Raw genomic sequence first — 20,249 nt, forward strand, 5'->3', positions numbered from 1 at the left:
TCTCGAGAAAAAGTGTTGTTTTTTTCTTTTCCCCAATAGTAAAACAATCAAAATAAATTATAAATCATCAACTTAAACTATGCAGTGTCACATGATTCGATTTAAAATATCTGAATCTACTTCAGTAATTTATATTGTGTCCATAAACAGCTCCCTAAAAGTTTAAAATTAGGGAACTAATGAAAAGAAATTCAGGGGAAGGTGGCCTAGCCATTTCAGATCTTAAATTGTATTATAAAGCAGGAATCATCAAAACTGCCTGGTACTGTCTAAGAAATAGAATGGTGGATCATTGAAATAGGTACTGTGCAAGACACAGTAGTCAATGACTATAGTAATCTATTATTTGATAAACACAAAGACCCCAGCTTCTGGGATAAGAACCCACTCTTTGACAAAAACTGCTGAGAAAACTGGAAAAGAGTATGGCAGAAATAAGGTATAGATCAAAATCTCACACCATATACCAAAATAAAGTCAAAATGAGTTCATAATTTAGATAGAAAGGCTGATACCGTAAGTAAACTGGGCAAGCAAGGAATAGCTTAACTATCAGAGTTGTGGAGAACAGAAGAATTCATGACCAAACAAGAGATAGAGTACATTACAAAAAGCAAAATGGATAATTTTGATTACATTAAATTGAAAAGTTTTTGCACAAACAAAGCCAATGCAACCAAGATTAAAAGGAAAGTACAGAATTGGGAAAGAATTTTTATAACCAGTCTCTCTGATAAAGGCCTCATTTCTAAAATATGTACAGAATTAAGTCAAATTTATAAGAATACAAGTAATTCCCCAATTGATAAATGCTCAAAGGATATGAACAAATCTGAGGTACCACATTACACCTATCAGATTGGCCAAGATGACAAAACAGGAAAATTACAAATGTTGGAGAAGGTGTGGGAAAATTGAAACACTAATGCATTGTTGTGGAGTTGTAAAATGATCCAACCACTATGGAGAGCAATTTGGAACAATGCCCAAAGGGCTATAAAAATGTGCATACACTTTGACCCAGCAATAGCACTTTTAGGGCTGTATCCCAGAGAGATCATACAAATGGAAAAAGGACCCATATGTACAAAATTATTTATTGCAGTTCTTTTTGTGGTAGCAAAGAATTGGAAATTGAGAGGATGCCCATCAATTGGGGAATGGCTGAACAAGTTGTGGTATATGAATGTAATGGAATACTTTGTTCTATAAGAAATGATGAACAGGCTGACTTCAGAAAAACCTGGAAAGTCTTGTATGGTCTGATGTTGAGTGAAGTGAGCAGAACCAGGAGAATATTGTATACAATAACAGCCACGGTGTGCAATGCCTAATATTGATAAACTTAACCCTTCTCAACAATACAAGGATTTAAGACATCCCCAAAGGTCTTGTGATGGAAAATGCTATCTACAAAGAAGAAAGAAGTATGGAGTTTGAATGCAGATTGACACATACTATTTGCTATTTTTTTTCTTCTGTTGTGTTTAGTTTCCTCTTTCTGGTGGTTTCTTCTATCGGTTCTAATTCTTTCTTACAACATTACTAATGTGAAAATATGTTTAATAGGAATGTACATGTATAGCCTATATCAGACTGTGCACCATCTTGGGGAGGAAGGTGGGAAGGGAAGGTAAAAAAATTTAAAACTCAAAAGCTTATGGAAGTGATTGTTAATAATTCAAAATAAATTAATTTTAAAAAGGTTTAAAATTAGGTAAAATTACAGAACATGGAGGAAGGAGTGGGAAAAATGCTCGAACTGGTATTTTGGGGCTTTGGGTCATCAAACAACATACAGGTGACATTGTGGATAGAGTACTGGCATAGAGTTAGGAAATATCTAGCATAGGAGAAGGAAATGGCTGAGTTAGGAAGCTGGTATGTCCCATACAGCCTCAGAAATTTACTATTTGTGTGACCCTGGGCAAGTCACTTAAGCTCTGTTTGCTTCAGTTGCTTCCAGTGTAAAATAGGGATAATAGCAGTACCTACCTCCCAAGGTTGTTGGAACATAGATGATTTATAATGAGATTATAAATGTAAAGAACTTAGTATACTGCCTGCTACATAGTGATGATATTCAGGCATTTCACTCACGTCTTACTCTTCATAACATCATTAGGGGTTTTCTTGGTAAAGATACTGGAGTAGTTTGCCATTTCCTTCTCCAGTTTATTTCACAAATTAGAAAACTGAGCCAAACAGGATTAACTGAATTTTTCGGGGTCACGCAGCTAGGAAGAGTTTGAGATTGGATTTGAACTCAGGTCTTCCTGACTCCAGGCCCAGTGTTCTATCCACTGTGCCACCTAGCTTCCCTGGTACATAGCAGGCACTACTTTATAGGCACTTAACAAATGTCTGTTCCCTTTCCCTTGAATAATCAATTTAATAAAGGCTAATATTTCTATATGTCTTTTACTCTTTGCAAAGTGACTTACATATGGTATCTGATTTAAGTTTTAGATTTCATTTGAAATCATTCAGCAGAATGTAACTCCTTGGGATCAAGAAATATTTTTTTCTATATATCATCGAATTTATTACTGTATATTATGGTTCCTATCCCCCTCCATACACACATAGTAGTATAGTGAAGGGTACCTGGACCTGTAATTTCATCCATGTTGAGCACTCCTAGTACTGATTCAAGTAATACAGAATGGTGACTCTGTGTTTTATAATCTTGCATAGTTTTATGGGATACTCACAGGTAAAGTGACTTGCCAGTGGTTTAAACCAGATCTTTCTAACTCTGAAGCTGGCCCATATCCACTATACCAGGAAGACTCTCCTTGCACACAGTAGAGGCTTAATATATGCTTGTTATATTAAAGAATTGAATTCATTCAACAAAAATGTATTATATGCTTACTGTATATGAGAGTGAACCTAGCAATCCTATTATCTTATAGAAATCATTTAAATTTTTCTCTTGTGCCTCATTGTTGTTATTCAAGTGACTGTATTCTCAAAGACTTTGCCAACAGAAGGCAAACTGGCCTGAGTTGCTTTTATTGCCTTATATTTGCTGTATATACAATAGAGCAAAATCTATTTTAATTTTTGGACACAGTCTTACTGTGACTAAGTTACTTAATCTCTATGAGCTCAAATATATTCCATCATTAGGCCATGGTAACATAGCTAGTGAATACCAAAACTAGAATTTGAACCAAGGTCTTCCTTACTTCCAATTCAATCCTCCAGCTATCTCATCAAATTATCTCTGAATGATAAAAACAGCTGCCTCTTATGTAGCACTTTACAGTTTGCAAATTAGAGTAAATCAAATAAGGGCCAAAGACTAATATCAATAACCATAGTCAACAATAGTATAATCTGAAGACAAAGTGGGGAATCATTATAGAGGAGGAGGACCAGAGAAAGTTACATAGAGAACGCTGCATGGAAATTATGGTTCAAAGGATGGGTGGCAGACATATGACTTTGAACTTCACTAGGTAAGAAATAGGGGGCCTTTAAAGATTTTCGAGCAGAATTTATGTATTTATATATTTATGTATAACAAAGTTTGGTGGAGAATCACAGAGAAAAAAGATTTATTATCAGGTTATTTTAACAGTCTGGGAGATAGCAATAAAAAAGAATGAAGTATACTAGATTTTGCACAGCAAGCATATGTTTGGGACTTTGGGAGGGTGAGGGCACCTGGCTACAAATTCACATTCCTATACTCCATCTAGATCGTATTCTTCCTCCTATCTGCAAGGGTCTTATGAGAGACTTCCTAAAATGTCTTGTCAAAATTACATAATAATAATCTAATCAAAAAAGGAAGTGAGATTAGTTTGGTATAATGTGGTTTTATTGAACCAATAGTAGCTTATGGCAAATATCACATTCATTTTGAAGTGCTCACAAATCATCTGCTTAGCAATCCATCTTATAATTTTGTGTGCTTAGTAATCCATTGTATAATTTCGACAAGCAACAGAATTTTTCCCAAAATTCTAAAAACTTATACCTTAAAAAGTGGAAACATGAAGAAATTGATCACCTAAATGTAATTACAAAATTTCTTTCCCTTCAGATATTTTATAGCACAGATAGGTCTCTCTCTATCAATATATCATTGTAGGACCTGTTTCGTGATGTTGAGAAGAACTTTTCTTGTCCTAAATCTAAGATTAGACAAAAGGTATAACAGACTGATATGGTACATAACTAAGTACATGGCATTTATATTATTTGCATGAAAAAATCAACCTCCTTCTACTCAGAAAAATAAAAGCATGCGACAGTCAGTAACATAAGGATTGTAGTTCACTATCGAATATCCCTTGCTGTCACCTCTGTCCTTATATCTGGGCTATAAATATCAGGTCTTACATTAGCAAGTTTGACCAAGGCCTCTAACTCCAGCCTACTAACTTATTTTTTGTCTGGCTTTCCACATTCTGCTAGTGTATCCCGTGCCCTCATTCCAATATCCAGGCTAGGGATTGAACTGCAGTCCATGTGACTGGTCTTCTTCCCCCAGTGTAAACCTTTAACTAATGCCTGCCAACAGAAATAATGAGAACTTTCATTTATATAGCACTACAAACTTTACAAATCTCAGAGAGCTAGAAAGCTGCTTGAGCTCAGGGAGGCTGAACTAAGAAATTCATGGGATGTTACACAGATAGTAAGTATCACAGGCATCATTTGAACTTAGGTCTTGTTGACTTCTGGCTTAACACTCTATCAGTTGTGGCAAGCTGCCTCTGTGAGGTGAGTACTACAGGTCATACTGCAAAATCAGCATGATCCTCCACCTGACATCTGGGACCTGCTATTCATATCTGGACCTCTTTGACAATGATTATCTGCTTCCCAGGATGCAAACATTTTGTCTGCTTTCATACTTACATAATGTCCCTCCTTCCTGGCCATCCTTCTTTCTTTCTTTCTTTCTTTCTTTCTTTTTGTATATTGTGTGTTTTTTTAAAAATAAATTTATTTATTTTTAGTTTTCAATATTTACTTCCACAAGATTGAGTTCCAAATTTTCACACCATCTCAACCCTCCACCCACCCCAAGATGGCATGCATTCTGAATATCCCTTCCCCTAGTCTGTCCTCTCTTCTATCTCTCCCCCCTTCTCTTATCCTCTTTCCATTCTATTTTCCTGTAGAGCAGGATAGACTTCTGTACCCCATTTCCTACATTTCTTATTTCCCAGTTGCATGTGATAACATTTTTTTAAACATGTTTTTAAAACCTGAGGTTTCAAATTTTCTCCTTTCCTCCCTCCCCACCCACCCTTATTGAAAAGGCAAGCAACTCAATATAGGTTGTACATGTGCAGTTATGCAAAACACTTCCATAGTAGACATGTTGTGAAAAACTAACTCTATTTCCATTAATCCTATCCTGCCCTCCCATTTATTCTATTATTTCTTTTGACCCTGTCCCTCCTCAGCAGTATTTACTTCTGATTACCCCCTTTCCCAATCTGCCCTCCTCTCTGTCATCCCCCTGATCTCTTGTCCCCTTCTCCCCTTATTTTCCTGTAAAGGTAAGAGAGATTTCCATACCCAATTAAATGTGTATGTTATTCCCTCCTTAAGCCAAATCCTATGAAAATAAAATTCACTCATTCCCTCTAACCTTCCCCATTTCCCCTTCAATGTAAGAGACTTTTCTTTTGTTTTTTTTTTGTGAGATAATTTACCCCATTATACCTCTCCCTTTCTTCTCCTAGTATAATCCCCTCTCATCCCTTAATTTTATTCTCCAGATATGACCTCTTAATCTTCAGCTCACCCTGCACCCTCGATCTATCAATCTATCTCTCTCTCTATCTCTCTCTCTCTATCTATCTATGTATCTATATATCTACCTATCTATTTATCTATCTATACACACATATAATTTTTTTCCTCCAACTACCCTAATACTGAAAAAGGTCTCATGAGTTACAAATATCATCTTTCCATGCAGGAATGTAAACAGTTCAACCTTAATAAGTCTCTTATGATTTCTCTTTCCTATTTACCTCTTCATGTTCCACTTGAGTCTTGTATTTGAAAGTCAAATATTCTATTCAGCTCTGGTCTTTTCATCAAGAATGCTTGAATGTCCTCTATTTCATTGAGTGACCATTTTTTCCCCTGAAGGATTATACTCAGTTTTTCTGGGTAGGTGATTCTTGGTTGTAATCCTATCTCCTTTGCCCTCCAGAATATTATATTCCATGCCCTGAGGTCCTTTAATGTAGAAGCTGCTAAATCTTGTGTTATCCTGATTGTGTTTCCACAGTACTTGAATTGTTTCCTTCTGGCAGCTTGTAATATTTTGTCCTTCACCTGGGAACTCTGGAATTTGGCAAAAGTATTCCTAGGAGTTTTCCTTTGGGGATCTCTTTCAGGAGGAGATCGGTGGATTCTTTCCATTTCTATTTTGCCCTCTGGTTCTAAAATATCAGGGCAGTTTTCCTTGATAATTTCTTGAAAGATGATGTCTAGGCTCTTTTTTTGATCATGGCTTTCAGATAGTCCAATAATTTTTAAATTCTCTCTCCTGGATCTATTTTCCAGGTCAGTTGTTTTTCCAATGATGTTTCACATTATCTAATTTTTCATTCTTTTGGATTTGTTTTACAGTGTCTTGATTTCTCATAAAGTTACTAGCTTCCAATTGCTCAATTCTAATTTTTAAGGAAGTATTTTCTTCAGTAATCTTTTGGACTTCCTTTTCCATTTGGCCAATTTTTCTTTTTAGGGCATTCCTTTCCTCATTGGCTTTTTGGGCCTCTTTTGCCATTTGGGTTAGGCTATTTTTAAAAGTGTTATTTTCTCCAGTATTTTTTGGGTCTTCTTTAGCAAGCTGTTGACCTGTTTTTCATGATTTTCTTGCATCACTCTCATTTGTCTTCCCGATTTTTCCTCTACTTTCCTTACTTGCTGCTCAAAGTCCCTTTTGAGCTCTTCCAAGGCCTGGGACTGATTCATATTTTTCTCGGAGGCTTTGGATGTAGGAGCTTTGGCTTTGTTGTCTTCTTCTGGTTGTATGCTTTAATCTTCTTTGTCACCAAAGTAAGTCAATATAGTCTAACTCTTTTTACACTGCTTGCTTATGATCCCGGCCAATTACTTCATTTTAAACATTTTGTTAAGGTAAGGGTCTGCTTCCAATGTGGAAAATGTACCGTTTTCAGAGATATTTGCAGGGACCTGTAAATTTTCAGTTCTTTGAAGGTGGCATGATAAGGGGCGAGGTGTTTATTCCTTTTCTGGCCTGTGACCACAAATACTCCTTTCTGTCCTGAAACCATGAGGAGGGTTTTCTCTCCACAGCCACTACAAGCTCCACCATGCCAGTACTCCTCCTCACCCCAACACCGCCACCCAGATCTCTGACCCAGATCCAAACACCAGCAAAGCAAGAGATTCCTGCTTCAGCACTGGCAAAGAGATCCCTACAATCCCTCTCTGATCAGTCACTGGATTCCCCCTCAGTCTGTGGGCTGGAAGCTCAGGAGGCATCTACCCTCCACCCTGGGCCAGGCTCTTGAGCAATGGAGCTGAGACCCCTCCCTCCTCTCTCAGAACCACAGAAACAGACTTTTCCCACTGACCTTCTAAGTTGTCTTTGGCATTCACGGATTGAGGAGTCTGGAAACCGCCACAGCTGCCCGAGATTCAGTCCTCTGAGGCCTGCTCCAGATTCTCTGTAACCTGCGTGCCCACACCCCACAGTGCTCCTCTACCAATATGGTGCAATATACCTTTCTGATCAATCATCCAGGTTGTCTTGGGCTGGCAATTTGTTTCACTCTGCCTTTTTGTGGGTTCTGCTGCTTTAGAATTTATTTAGAGCCATTTTTACGAGTATTTGGAGGGGTTTGGGGGAAAGCTCAAGCAAGTCGCTGCTTTCACTCTGTCATCTTGGCTCCGCCTCCCCCCCCCATTCTTCCTTCCCATGTTCAGTATTGTAACTTCTCCTGCATCCCCTAATCCTAAACCAATTAGTCTATTTTCTGGGTTCCTATCCATTGAGTGTCACAATCTTTCTTAGCAAGAATAAAATAGGCATTCTAGATTTATCTTTTTTTCTCCATATTTCTTTGTTACTTTTTCCAGACATCATCATGTATGTCTTTTAGCAGCTAAAAAATCCAGAGAAAGGATAAAATCTTGCGAAGGGTTTGAAAGTTCAGTTGTAGCTGTTATATAGTATTGCTTTTGGACCAGCCATAGCAAGAAACTGAAGTTTTGGCTGGAATGGCACAGACCATTTTGGAAATGTATTTTTTTCAACTAATAGGATAGTCAACGTCTCATATTTCCTTAATAGAAGGTAGTGTTCCCAGACTGGCATTATAGACATTAAATTACATGAAGATTACCTGGGTACTTTAGGGGTTCAATCTGCATACCACAGTACACCTAGGGGAAATGTTTAGTGAAAGATGTAGGACTGTGGTTCTTGGTCATTTATGAATCACCTGAACAGGGTGTCCCATCTATTCCCACTGGAATCAGTGGGAAGATTGCAAGTAAGATGAGTTCTTTTTTTCTTTAACCAAAAATATCCATCAATCCACAAACCTTGAATATGTGCCTGCTACGTGCTAAGCCCTATGCTAAACAATGGCAAGAAGAGGAAAGGTAAAACCCATCATTTCTGCCATCAAGGAGGCTACATGCTATGTAAGTAGCTATGCACATACAAGATGGATAGCGAGCAGGTGGGAAGCAATCCCAGAGGGGAGGAGTGGGGGAGGACTTGAAAAGGTCCCTTGCAGAAGGTGAGATTTGAGCTTAGTCTTGAAGGAATCCAGGGAAGTCAGTGGACGTAGGTGAGGAGGGAGAGCATTCCAGACCTGGAGGACAGTCAGCTTTTAAAAAATAAACAAACAAAAAAGTCAGGAGATAGAATTATGTGGATGTTATGTGAATGATAACAAGAACACTAACATTGCTTGATCATAGAATATGGCTCAGAAAGAAAAGTGTGAGAAGACTGGAAAAGTAAGAAGGAATCACATTGTGAAAGGTTTACATTTGATGCTGGAGCCAATAGGGAGGCACTAGAGTTTTATAAATGACAGTAGCAGGGAGGCGATGGCATGATAACATCCCCATTAATTAGTTCCAAAAATGTTTATAATATTGAATATTCAAGGAAATCACCTGGGTACTAAACTTTGGCAATTACATATCTATATGAATTGGTGGGTGTGTTAATTTTTTCTCACTTGATGTAAACATTCATGGACTAAGTTATGCATTTAATTATAGATAACTGAAAAAACATATTGAAAGATGTGTTTGAGTGACATTTGGGATCTATTACAACTATTAATTCCACCTCTTCAGGATGATTACATGCACACATACATGTTTGCATGCCCACACACCAAACACACACACACACACATTCTCATGAATCAAACGACAAATAGACGTAGGTGAGGAAGGTGTTGTGGCCATCCCACGACTAGATGATATTCCCTTGGGAAGATCCTACAGTGTAACTATAGGAAAAGAAGAAGGGGGTCATGCTCTTATCATGTTCAATTCAATCTTTTGCAGGAAGCCATTTCTGTCATCCCTAGCTGGTGGTTCTCTCTCCTTCCTCAAATCATGTTGTGTTTACTTATCTATACTGTATTTATGTTCTATTCCCAAGGAGAATATAAACTCTTTCAGGGGGGGCAAAAACTGTTCTTCATTTTGTCTGTATCCCCAGCACCTAGCATAACGCCTTGCTAATATTAGGTACTTATAAAACTGATTCTTAAACTGCATCCTTGAAATCCCTAGTTCACCCAACTAGCAAAGCCCTACTAAAAACCAATTGGCATGATCTCTGTCTATAGATGATTTCTTATCAGTTGAGGGTGGTGATTCCTTAATTAGCACTATCTGATTTCATTAAGCAATCATTTTCCTTGTTGGGTTATTCTTAAAACATTCTCAAATCTTACTTGAGGTAACTAGAATCACCCTGCAATGCTCAAAAGATTATGTTGAAAGTCATTCATCTACAGAGTGGGTTGAACTTTTGAATTGCCTCTGCCCCTATAACTCATGTGTCATTAGACCATATTTGGTTGGTTTTACTGAAAGATTTCAAAAAAAAGTTTTTGGCATGTTTTTGCTATGTAATTGATCTATCCTTAAATCTTTGAATCCTTGGTAAGGTACATGAGCACATTATATTTTTTTCCTCTCAGAGTAAAACATTTTCAAAAAGTAATTCCACTGAGGCTTCTCCATCAGATATACCACCATGCGTGGAACACAGTAGGTGTTTAATAAATATTTATACATTGATTGATTGATTGACTGGGATAATCTCAAATTTTCATCTAGAAAAAAAGTGACATTCCATTGTTTTTCAAACTCCCTGAAATTTAATTAAAAAATCAAAAAAGAACTGTTTCTTTTCCCACAGTCTCACTGATGAAAGTAAAGTATTCCTCTTTCTTAGGGGTTAAGTGTATGTGTGTGTGTATGTACGCATGTACATGCATGCATGCACATCAAAAAAGGAGGGACAAGGTTAGGAGCTTTAGCTTTGATTCTGTAAATACAGGAAATTCCCTCCAGCAATGAAAGTTGATAACTCAGTAATGTGAGATAGAGTCATAGAGAGTTGCCTGGATATACACTGAAGGACCGGATACCTTGTCCATGGACAATAACCAATAACCAATATATGCTGGTATGAGGCAACATATGAGGCAGGACTCAAACCGAGGTCTTTCTGGCTCCAAAGCTGCTACTCCATCTGCTATGCCAACAGGATTCTTGATTAGTCATAATAATTGTTTTCTCAAATGAAACCAATATTTTATTTTGGAATAAATATATAACAAACACTGCAACCGAGTTCATCAGTGGGCTGTCAGCTAAAAATTCACGAAAACAACATGATGAAGTAATGTTCATATGGTGCCATGTTATCCAGAACAAGGGCACATGAACTCTAAAGTTCCACTTTCTCCTGGCAGAAGACGCTCTGCATGAGGTTTGTATCCCTTTCTGCTCGTTCTTACAATGTCTGGGCAGAAGCACAAGCTTTCTGAAAACCAAGTGTGGCACAAACCTGTGCCAAATCAATAGTTAACTTTTCTACCTTCTGTTTCCACTATTAGTGAATTGGTGGTATCATGGGGTGGAGGTAAATCATCCTAAAATGTATTTGCCATTGATTCATAGAACTTATCTAATGCTTATATTTTAAAAAATGAAAGAAAACTGAAAATCCTTCCATATGATTCAAATGGAAGTCAATAACTGAAAGTTACCAAAGTAATCATACTGCAATTCTATTAGAATTCATATTAATTAAATGTTTACTTGCTTTGTATTCTGGTAACTGCAGCTTTTTTCTATCTCAGAGGAGGCTAACCATAGATGCTGAAGTGGAGGGAAAGAAGAGAAAGGTCATTATATTTCACTAATTAATTCTTGATAACAGGATTCTAAATGTCCCTCTTCTTAGCTAAGTCAGATCATTGGAGAAGGCACATTACAATCTCTCCACCTCCTTGCTAATAGGTAAAAATATTTCTAGACAATTTCCAATAATTATTTGTCAAACCCCAATTTGATTAGTCTAAATTCTTTCTTGCTTAGAAGGAGTTTTCATTTTCTCATTGATTTTATCATTAAAAAGGTATTTGGGAGATATTTAAACTCAGTGTGTCCTTTTAAAGATTAAATCAATTAGCAATTAATCATTCCATAACTAATGAGGTTATGCATACTACCCTTTTAAAATAATCTTCTGACCTATTATGTTGGATTTTCATTTTGTTCTTTTTTTAAAATATATTTTAAGCTATCTTTCTATAATGAAGCAAACAAAACTGCTAAATGAATGGATATTTGACTTAATAAGAACTAAAATGATTATTGTATGCTTATTATATATTATGTCTTTATATTATACAACTGTTATACATTGTTAAATAGAACACAAGGTTTTCGGGAGTGGGGGATGTCTTCCTTTATACCTTTGTATCCCCAGTACCTAGTACAGTATGACATATGGTAGTAGCTTTAAAAATGTTGTCTATACGACATACAAATCATCAAATAAACTGATACTCTTTAGTTAAAACAATCTTCTCAGATTCCTTATGTGTCTATTCCTTTAAATGTCTTCTGTACACATAGATAGCAAAATAAATAGAGAAGTATCTAGACTGAGAGTTATACTTTTTGCCATGGACCTCCTTTTGATAATCTGATGAAACCTATAGACCCCTTCTCAGAATGTTTTTAAAAGCATAAAATAAAACACATAGGATAACCAGGGAATCCAATTATATTGAAATACAGTTAATTTTTAAACTCAATGACCCCAGGTTAAGAACCCCAGATCTAGAATGCTAGGCTACACAATTATAGAATATTAGGGCTAGAAGGGAATAACATGGGAAAAGATAATCTAAACCAACTCTGTCATCTTAAGGTATCTGAGATGATAAAAATGACAAAAAGACTAAGGGTGTCTTGCCCAAAGTTATATACACAGAAAATGATAGTAGAAAATGATAGTAGACTCTCATGCATAGACTGCTGGCAGAGACACTGGAAATGCAGTTCCAAGGCACAAAATTGAAGGAATGCATAGGTGGCAAGTCTCTAGCAGAAAGTCAAGGGATCTACAAACCAAGTTTCTTGATTTTCTTTTTGGAACGAGACTTTAAAAGACCTTCTGGTCACATGAGTCATAACTGCAGTAGTCTGGGAATAATCTCTGTGTAGACTCAAAAAACAATTGATACACCTCATCAATGATAAATTCTGCTAGTAATCTCATTGTTCTTTTGATTTTTGAGAAAGCCTTTAAAACATTGTAGCCATTTTGGGGAGTGGCATGTATACATACTTTAGTGATTACAACCCACTCAAATTCTTTGGAAGAGACCCTTGTCCTTGTCAGAAAGGACTACCACCCATCCAGCCAAATTCAGGAATACCACTCATACGTAGCTTGTCTCTAAGCATTGGTGAGTTTACCAGTTTAGACCTGAAAAGGAGCTCAGGGTTCATCTAGTGTAGCCCTATCATTTCAGAGTTGAGGGACAAGAGGACCAAGAAAGTTATGAATTTACCAGGGCTAGATAGTAGGTGTCAAAAGCAGGTTTTGGAACTAGATCATCTGATTTCAGAGTCAGTGGTCTTTCCACTGTACCTTATAGGTTCAAGACCTGTGTTCTAAGAACATTCATACCCAATTTTTGATACTCTTGGAAATAAATTCACAGAGATTTCCCATTCATAGAGGTGCTGTCAGAGGTTCTTTTCCTAGGCCTCCTAAGTACCCATTATTCATTCTCCTTTTCCTTGAGGGAAGCAATGATAAAAATGTGACATAGACATCTATCCACTATGTTTCCTTAACTTCTCATCTCTTCTTCAAATGGCAACTGCCGGGTAGTTAATACAATGCCTGATGTTTCTTCTAGGAAACATCATGATTACACATTCAGACCCTAAACTCAAAGTTATCCCTGTTATTCCAATTGAGCAACTCAAAACCTTTGGCCACTCTGGGAAGAAAAAAAAATACATTTTCTCTTTAAACCTTTGAACTCCTTGGTGTCCCATAAGGATTATTATATTGACAAAATGCAATAAGGAATTTAAGCAATCCAATTCTAAAGTGATTGGTACTTCTATAGACTCTCCTACTTTACATAGATTTACAGAACCAAGAATCAAGGAAGCTAGGAATCCATGAGTATCTCATTGCTGTCCAACACCAATTGCACTATTCTTCAGGACTATAGTGTCTTAAAGGAAGCAAGAAGAACTTCATTCATGGGACTTCATCACTGATGAAAAGAGAAACTTTGTGAAATCACTTTCAGTGACCTTCCAAGATGGTCACTCTGCGGATGAGCCATTGTAGCTGTTCCAGACCTACTAACTCATAAACATGGTAAATTGGGCTCAGTAGGCTAGTCATCTAGGAGCTGCATGATTAAGACTGACTCTACATGAATAAGAAATATTTTCTCCCAAAAGTGAGTGCTCCTCACCCTTAAACTTCCCCTGAGGTTGCAGACCTACTCTGCCTTCTTGACAAAAAATTGATTAAATACTTTATATCATACTGGGCTTAAAATTCTGAGGCATTAGCAGATAGAGCCAAATCAACATCCTTTCCTCATAGGCTAGTGCCTGAGGTTTGAGTATGTTATTAGACTATGAGCTCCTTGAGAGCAGATATTTTTTCTTTGTTTTCATTCCTTTTGTATCCCCAGGGAGTAGGATGATAGATACTTAATAAATGTCAATTTAGTATATTATTAATATTAATATGTTATTATTCTGTTCTGTTCAATAATAAATAATATAATAATTATATAATTTACATATGATATATTATAATATAAAAATAAATAAATGATAAAAATATTCTGTTTAATAAAAATTAAAATAATTAATAAAAAGCCAATTATTAAATGACTGAGTGACTAGAAAGAGACAGAGCCTACCTGTCTCTATGTGTATGTTTCTCTGTCAATGTGTCTCTGAGTCTCTGTTTCTCTGTCTCTCTGTGTTTGTCTTTCTTTGTCTATCTCTCTGTGTGTCTCTGCATCTGTCTCTGAGTCAGATATATTTACTTATATATAAGTACAGAAACACCTTCCAAGGGGCAGCTAGGTGGCGCAGGGATAGAGCACTGGCCATGGATTCAGGAGGACCTGAGTTCAAATCCAGCCTCAGACACATAACACTTACTAGCTATGTGACCCTGGGCAAGTCATTTAACCCCATTGCCTAACAAAAAACAAAAACAAACAAACAAACAAACAAACAAACAAAAAGAAACACCTTCCAGTGCTAAATGGAAGGTACATTTTGAATAATCCACAGCATTTTTTTTTCCAATTACTATACACAACTGCAAATTGACCATAGTCTCAACTAGTCTTGGAGTGGAATAGCAGATACAAGAGTCATCCCAGAAGACTCCCATAGACAGAAGACTAAGAATAGAGCCTTCAGATACACGTACAGCTAAGAGACAAGAGGCAGAAGGGGATCTGGAAAGACAACAAAAAATCCATTCATTAACATATCTAAATTAGCTAGGGAATAAAAGTTCAGGGAAAGTTGTTCTATTTTTTTATACTTACTAACAAAACTATTTGCCATCTGTGATCCCAGGGGAATATCTTCGGTTACTTCAGTGCTTTCTTGTGTTGACCAGACTGTTAGTAAGGTAAAGTAAGCAATGCCTCTGACAATCCAACACCTTGTATTTTCATTGAATGTGTCAATGTACTGTGTGTGTTTGGAGGTGGGAGGGAGATTATTGTTGTTCTTTTCATCTTACATTTAATGGAGCTCAAATCCAAATTGTCCTGAGACAAGTCACTAACATATTCTTGTTCTTAGACTGGCAGATCTTAAAGCACCATATAACTACTAGCTATTATTAGAAAATATTCCTTAATTAATGATTGGTAGATTATTTCCCAGGTGGATAAAATGATTGCCCTATCTAAGTGAATGCAAGTATTATTGGGAGGAAAGCTCATGATATGTAGGCTCACTTCAAAGGCCTTCAGGAAAACCACAGGAGTGTTCAGGATAGTGGAGATGATAGGCACTTAATCCTGTTCCCATGGACACTTAGTTTCTTTTGATAGGTTTCTCTACTTTGAGCAATGTTCACTTCATGGATACTATGATTTTTACATGTGACAATATATACTGAAAATGTAATTCTTAAATGTTTATTGTCAATCTGTGGGCAACAGCCTTCTCTAATGATGTTCTTAGTCCGGTAAAATTAATTTTTGAATTTCTAGAATATTTCCTACTTTATATTTGTAGTATGAGGACTTGATATCAAGTTAATTTATGAAGGACAATGACTTTCTGGGGCATAATTCTGACCACTTGATTATGTATTTCCATGGCTTTTGTATACGCTAAATACATGTAAGATATAGTACAGTATTTAGTACAGTTTTGGGGGGAGATAGATGATATAGTAGATAGAGAGCTAGCCCTGGAATCAGGAGGACCTGAGTTCAAAACCTGCCTCAGACACTTACTAGCTAGTGACCCTGGGCAAGTCACTTAACCCTATTTGTCTCAGTTCTTCATCTATAAAATGAGCTGGAAAAGGAAATGGCCAACCACTCTAGTGTCTTTGCCAAGAAAAGCCCAAATGGGGTCATGGAAAGTCAGACACAACTGAAATGATTCAACAACAAATGTACAATTTTTACCATTTCCTTATAAAATCTGTGCAATATCATGTATCAGCTTTCATTATTCTCAGTAGTAGTAGTAGTAGTAGTAGTAGTAGTAGTAGTAGTGGTGGTGGTAGTAGTAGTAGTAGTAGTAGTAGTAGTAGTAGTGGTAGAGTACTAGTAGTAGTAGTAGTAGTAGTAGTAGTAGGTATAGCAGTAGCAGCAACATTTTATTCCAGATCTAAGATTTCATCTGCATAACAAATTCCCAGTGTAAAAACTACCTTGAAATGAAGATGTATAATGCCTTTGTAAATTATACTAGCTGAAGGGTTACTTAGAGCATTGAAAAATTAGGGGACTTCACTATGATCAAACAACTATCATCTTTGAGAAGCAGGAATTGAATCCATTTCTTGTAAATTTCAAGGCCAGCCCTCTAACCCCTAGACAACTTGTCTCACCATGGTGTCCTTCCTATTCTTCCCAATTACATATCTCATTGTCGTTCTGCCATCAGTCCCTCACATCATTAATTAACAAGTACCAAGACTTTGATGCAATACCACAGTGGATGGTTAACTTGCTTGCTGTACACATGGCTATCACTGGGAACAGAACTTTGTCTAAAGGCTATTTTGTTCACAGCTCAAATGGGTTGGTGTGCGCATACTGTCATGGGCTTCATCACACTCTTAAGAACTAAACAATGGCTCCAATCAAAATAGATTTCATCTCAGTGTAATCATTCTTGTCGATCAAGATGTATAGAGAGCTTTTACACTATTTCTTGATTTGTTTGCTCCTTACAGTGTATGTACAGTAATTGCATTCACATCAGTACCTCCAAGATGAACACTTCATTTTACACCATCCCCCTGCCTTTAGCAGCTTTTTAAAGAGTACACACCCCCAAAATAAGGTTCTGTAATTTCAAATATGAATTCATTATCCTCAAATTGCTGCCTAGGAAAAGAAACAGTTCAGTGGAAATTGCAGACCCACAGATTATCCTGAACTACTTCTCTTCGTTTTCCAATTAGTTGTGTTTCCATAGTGCATGTATGTGTATGGATGCATGTGTATGTGTGTGTATTCTTATTTCTCCTCTCATTTCTGAATGTGCCTGTGCTTTCACCTTTCAAGAATCGATTTCTGTCTTTTCATAGCAGCTGCCAAAAGACTGTGGACCAGTGAAAGTCACTAGGCATAGATCCAGAAACTGCTTTTGAAGAAACTGTACCTTTGAGTTGTGTTTACTTTTTAATGTTTAAAACATGCTGCACAGAACAGCAGACCTGCTTTGAATGGCCCTGGTTTATACTCTGAGAACATTGACTGAGAAAAATTAGTAGGTTCCAAAAGGCTGTGGGAGGGGATGGGTTTTCAAAAGGGTACTTTAGTGAACAGCTTTCTGATATCTAATCCCCACGCTGTTCTTGAACTTGACAATGGAAAAATGCCAAGGTGTTATTTCATCCTTACTTTTGGGCCCAAGCCAGAAAATGTCTCTTCTCTCTATTATATACTTGAAATTTTCTCTCTGGACATCTGTATGGTTTGTCTAAATGGTTGGACAGGATCTACCTGGAATAATTTGAGCTTTATCATCAAATGTAATCTCTTACACGATAAATGATTGTACAACTTAATCGGTAATCACTTAATTTTATTTTTTGCTTAATTTTATTTCTTGAGAAGTGTGAATCTTTCCCCATTTCCTGTTTCATTTCAAATGTCAATCAACTAGCAAATAAAGAAGCACTAATTAAATGCCTACTACGTGCCAAGCATTTGCCCTTGCTGACTTGCTAGGAATAAAAATGCAAAAACAAGAGCTTACATTCTACTTACATTCAATTAATACATGACAGGAAAGGATAGGAAATTACTTCTCAAGAAAAGAGATTGATGTACTATCAGATCCAAGTAAATTTAAAATCTGTTACAAACAAACTCAAAACAACAGTTCTGTGAGACATGATAGTAAGAGAAACACTTGGAGTTGCTTTAGTGTTGGCTCTAGAACTTCCTAGTTCTGTGACTCGATAAAAATAATTTAAATTCTCTGAGTTTCACTTTCTGTATCTATAAAAATGGAGATAATGAGTACACTCTTAAAACTTAATCCTTGATGAACTATTTGAGGATTTGAAAAGAGCATTAATTAAGGATTTAAAAAATAAGGACAGAGCAGATGCATATGGAGAAAATCTATATCACGTGTGATGTAAATTTGAAGACACTGGTGAATCAGTTGTCAAAGTGAAAAAGTAGAACATATCAAATGCATAGTGAAAAATTATTGATATAAGTAACCCCAAAAAGGCGATATAGAAGAGTTCAGCAACTACAAAACAATAAGTCCCCTTATTTCCATAAAATCTTCATCAAAATGATATATAGCAAATATCAAAGATATCCTTGATGAAACTTGACAATGAGAGTCAGCCTTTTGAAAATGATAATCTATAGTAAATCACATCTTTATATTCAAAAAATTACTGAATATACAGAGAATAAAAATATTAAAGTATTTTAAATTATTAAAAAAAAACATTTGATTCAGCAGAACAAAACTTCAGCTTTTAAACATTCTCATCTACTAAGTTATTTCCCACTGAAATTTTAACATCATATAAAAAATTTTAATAAGTACAAAAACAAAACTAAATTTACTCAGGAAATCTCTAATTACAAAAAGGGAGAGAGATGTGAGACAGGAAAATGGAGGATATCACTGCTTAATTCAATTTGACAATGGCATCCTTTTAGATGTGATAGGTATCTAGCTGGTATTTTTGAGGAGATATACATTGTACCAAATCCCTAAGCTCTGAAGAGCCTCCTAAATGGGATAAGTGCTACTAAAAACTTTAGCCTAACAATTGCACAGTGAGAGGAAAAAGTGAATGAGGAATGCCTAATGCTCAGTCTATGACACACATTTGACTAGACAGAACCTGCAAATGGACAATAATGTGAGCCCATAATTAAGCAATATACGTTCAAAAATGGCAAAATCCTAGTGTTTCTACCTCCACTATTTTTTCATTTCTCTCCATTATCCCATGGATTCAGCCACTACCCTAGTTGAGGTACTCATCACCTCTCACCTGGACTATTGCAATATGCTTTTAATTGGTCTTCCTATTTCATTTTCCTTTTCTTCACAAATCATACCCCATCTTCCATACAGCTTCCAGAATGATTTTTTTTCCCCCAGCAGTTCAGGGCAGACCATGTCCCATTTCTCCTCAAACTCCAGTTTATCAGTATTTCCTTTAGAAAAAAAATATAAATTCCTCCTTTGTGGATTTAATTTTTTTCATAATATAGTCTTTTCCTACTTTTCAAGTATTCTCACATATTTATTCCTTCTATAGATGCTGAAATTCAGGCTAACTTACCTACTAGGCTGTTCCAGAGCATTTGATACTCAGGTGGAAAATTATTTTCTCTATACTCTATAACTATTGTTTCTGTGCTTTGTACACATGATCCTTCATTCCTTCAATTCATACCTTTCTCACCTCTACCTCTTAGAATCCATGATTTAAAGAATTGGCTCGAGGGGTGGAGCCAAGGTGGTAGAGTAAAAGCAGTGACTTGCTTGAACTTTCCCCCAAACCCCTCCAAATACCTGTAAAAAATTATTCTAAATGAATTCTAGAGCATCTGAACCCACAAAAAGACAGAGTGAAACAAATTTCCAGCCCAAGACAAGCTGGATAGTTGATCGGAAAGTTCTGTTGCACCTGGCTGGGTGAGGAACACAGTGCACTGTGGACAGTGCAAACAAAGACCAGGCTTAAGCAAATCTGTAGCAGGGCTCAGGGGACTGAATCACCAGCAGTTGTGGTGATTTCCAGACTTCTCAACCCACAAATGCCAAAGACAACTTAGAAGGTCAGTAGGAAAAGTCTATGACCACGGTGAAAGAGAAACTTAGTCCCAGGCCCAGTCCCAGCGTAGCACCAGAGTGATGGCAGCTGCTTTCAGAGCTTGGCCCACAGACAGAGGGGAAATTGAGTGGCTGATCAGAGGAGGATTGCAGGG

This window comes from Phascolarctos cinereus, unplaced genomic scaffold, assembly GCF_003287225.1.
Source record: "Phascolarctos cinereus isolate Bilbo 61053 unplaced genomic scaffold, phaCin_HiC Scaffold_1;HRSCAF=81, whole genome shotgun sequence".
Classification (NCBI taxonomy): domain Eukaryota; kingdom Metazoa; phylum Chordata; class Mammalia; order Diprotodontia; family Phascolarctidae; genus Phascolarctos; species Phascolarctos cinereus.